Genomic DNA, 3,974 nt, shown 5'->3' on the forward strand with positions numbered 1-3,974 from the left:
AGTGTATGGCCAGCCGCTCGCTTAGTCAATTCGGGGCCAGACACAACTTAATCTTAATCCGCTTGATTCTTTTCATTCTATTCAGCCAGCCGCTCGCTTAGTAAATTCGGGGCTGAACAGATCACCAAAAACGCCAAAACAAAAGCTAATTACGGCAATTATCAATTTAAGCAAGCTTCGTTTCCTTTTGACATCTTTATTTCAGTCTTTTTACCATCTATTTCATACTCCACTGAATTAAATTAAACAAGAGAAACACTTCATCATCTAGCTTTGTGCTGCGCGCGGTTTGGTTTCAGTGGTTTTATGGTTAGGATAGCGTAGCACTTTTAATCAAGCACTTCTTATTTTTCGTCAGTTTTGATTTTTTTTATTCACTTTCCTTTATGAAATTAAAACAAAATTCATTTTAACTTTTTCAGTCCTTTCTTTTTGAACAGAAAATTTTTGCATTTGTTCTCCTCAGACTGACGACTATTATATTATACGAATTAAGATCATTTGTTTTATACTACCTATCTGCTTTAATTGGTTGGAAGTTAAATCGTATTGCGATCGAAGAAGTATTGAAAATATGGGCCATCAAACATGGAACTTAGCGCGGACAGCTAACTCAATATTAACAATGCGAGCGTGGGTTCGAGACTCAGGATGAGCCAATTTCATCCGTCTCAACTTTTCAGACAATTCCAAACTGAGAACAATGAAACTATGATGCCAAACACCTCCAAAAACAGAACAAAACTTAGTGCAATGCACTAATAAAGGTTAAAATTCTGACATCCACACAATGAGGTTCGAGTCCCACCAACGTCATCAAACATTTAATATCCTGAAAATTTATTTTTTTTGTTTTAATTAATTAACAGTACTTGTTACTTACCTTGTGATAATGAAAGTTGCCGATCACACCATCCCTACGAGGCTAGCCATGAATCCGATCCATTATCTTTTTGAAATGCCAAGTTCAGCCAGTAGAAGCCCTCCATGGTGCTTGAAATGGCTGAGTGCGCCGGATGCAAAAGAAGTCTTTAATACAACAGGAACAGAAACTCAGTTTTAACGAGAACTTTCTGCTTCAATACTTCTTTTTAAACTGAAACTCTATCTTAATATGTATTAAACTTCTTTTAACGAATGGTTGTACATAAATTGTGTAATTGGTTAAACAAAATTTCCTTGTAAGGTGACTGACATGTTCAATCAGCTGGACCCCTTTAGTTCTGATCAAAGACATCAGACTCTAGATCTGTCGGTGATCAGAATGCTGATTTTTGTTGCCTCTTGACAGAGCCGACATCTCTCTGTAAAAAACAAAAAAAAATCAAAAAAAAAAATCCGCTCGAAATGGTCTCTGATCAGACTAATGTGCGCTTGAATCTGCCTCTGATCAGACCATTCCCATCCTGAAGTGACTTCTGATCATACCATCCCCAGACCAAAGTGACCTCTGATCATACCATCCCCAGACCGAAGTGACCTCTGATCATACTATCCCCAGACCGAAGTGACCTCTGATCATACCATCCCCAGACCGAATCGACCTCTGATCATACCATCCCCAGACCGAAGTGACCTCTGATCATACTATTGTGCGCTGGAACCAAATCCCAGACCCTGTAATTTTGGTCTGGGAACACACCGTGTGCGTTGGACTTGGTCTGATCAGAGGTCACTTCCGGATGGCACCTCAAACTGGGAGTGCATAATGTATTCCAATGCACCAAAGAAACAAAAATGCGTCAATTTTTAGACATCTAGTGGGTACGGGCCTCAGCAGACCGCTGTCCATGGCCATGCCTCTCATCCGCTGTGGGATGTAATCCGGCCCGCCACCGGCCCGCCAGGGGCAACTTAAAATACGCGTATCCGAAAATTTTTCGGCTTACTTGACCTCATTTTCATATTTCGGCCTGCTTGCCTATCGACTTGCTTGACCACCACCAGCAGAAGTTGTTCCTGGGAAGCATGATGAGTTCAAATGGACAATGGCACAGGTGCACCATCTTGGCAGACTAACTTAATCAATCAAAAATTGTGAACGCTAGTGAACGAATTTAAGAGGCTTAATGGTTGACAAAAAAGGAAATTCATTAGTTACGAATACTCCTGAAACATTTAAATTTCTTATAGAAAGATATCAATACGTCCTAATGGTGTCGTTTCCACATGATATAACCAAACACGAAGTAACCAAACCCCAAAACACATCTATCTACTAATGAAATCCAATAGATAATCAGATAATCGATAAAAAATATTGTAAATGTTTTCATGAACATCTTAGAGGTTCTGATTAACTGTATTGATTAACTGCATTTTAAAGGTTTTGATTTGCTTTATCTACAATTTGATTTGATTGGCTGTTGTCATCATCCTTTATCTTGACCATCTTTTATCCTAGATTTTGGCCATCTATAATTGAGTTTATTCTGTATTATGGTATTTATGATTATTGTGGCTATATCAACCTCTTCCTAAAATTTTTAAAAAATACTATAATACTATATAAACCACCATCAACGCTAAAATAAATAAACTGATAAAACTGTGCAACATTTGCTCTGTTAAAAAAAGTGATTTTCTATGATAAGCGTTTAGGTGTCCCCCTTTTCCCTTTACGGGCCAAGCGGTGATGATGTTTTTACTTTTCGGCTTCCTTTTCATTTCTGGATGCCAAAATATGTGTACATTCATATCTTGCAACGTCTTAAATTTTTCTCCGAGTATAGGTCATAAGAATAGGTGCTGGAGGTGGAAAACCAGTTTTAAAATAAAAAAAGGCTATCTTGTAAAATTCTTGAAAGAAAAATTGTATCTTGTAATTTTCTTGAAAAACTGTATCTTGTAAGATTCTTGAAAGAAAAAGTGTATCTTGTAATTTTCTTGAAATAAAAACTGTATCTTGTAAGATTCTTTTAAGAAAAAAGTTTATCTAGTAAGATTCTGTCAGAACCTTGCAAGATCTTACAAGATAAACTTTTTTCCGACTAGGGTGCTCACCAATAACACACAATTCTTCCACAGAAACCTCTCGAAAGCCAACCTGTTCGACTGTTCCTGTTTGTACCAGGCAATTTTCTCCCGCAACCGCCCATTTGTTGGCATGAATATCCAGTCCCAAAATGTCCTCCATTGTGCATTTTACGACACTAATCAGAGCTGTTTCCCTTGTTTTTACTTCTCTGTTAAACCCTTTATCTGTTAAACCCGGAAATTTTTGAACCTTTTTGCAAAAATCTAATTTTACGTGTTGATGCCAAAAATCTTTACTCAATCCATACGTATTATTTATTTTTCCGTTAATTTGAATTAAAAATAAAAAAACCGTGTGAAATAGAGGGTTGAAAAATCTGGGTTATGATAGGCAACTGAAAAGAAAGGGGTCAGAAAAACAAGACACCGTTTCCTTGGTATGAGAACTTTGCAGGAAACTGAGATTCCAAATCAAACATAGCTGAAAGACTCCGGAATCGACTCGAAGCAAAAGCTGACTAGGAGCAAAATAAACAAAATCTCATTTAATTTATTGTAAGCAGGCCTATTAATCATTCGACTATTCCTTGACTGATTAAGACAAGTTGTCCAAAATATACAAACAATAAACATAACCGACTAGCGTCGGGCGAAGTCCTCTCAAACGACCGGCGAGTGGTTGGCTTCGTCAATAGCTAGCTACGATTTAGTGAGGCTAGCTTTAGCTCAAATGAAGGATGAGCGCAGCGGAGCGGGGGAGGGGGGGGGGTTAGTGCTACGTGTGTGTGTGTGTGGGTGTGGGGGGGGGGGGGCTGATGGGGGGGGGAACGGTGGGAGGTGGTCTTTGGCTGCACAGGGACCTTACGGCCTGAACGATGTGCAGGGTTGGGGATTTGGAGTGGAGTGAGTGAGGGCCGATTTCTGAGAACCGCCCTTCACACCATAATTATTAGTCTCAAAACAGTTTCTGTGAATCGCATACTCGGAGACTAGTGAGC

The sequence above is a fragment of the Convolutriloba macropyga genome, chromosome 12 (assembly GCF_964194025.1).
Source record: "Convolutriloba macropyga chromosome 12, txConMacr16.3, whole genome shotgun sequence".
Taxonomy (NCBI): Eukaryota; Metazoa; Xenacoelomorpha; order Acoela; family Convolutidae; genus Convolutriloba; species Convolutriloba macropyga.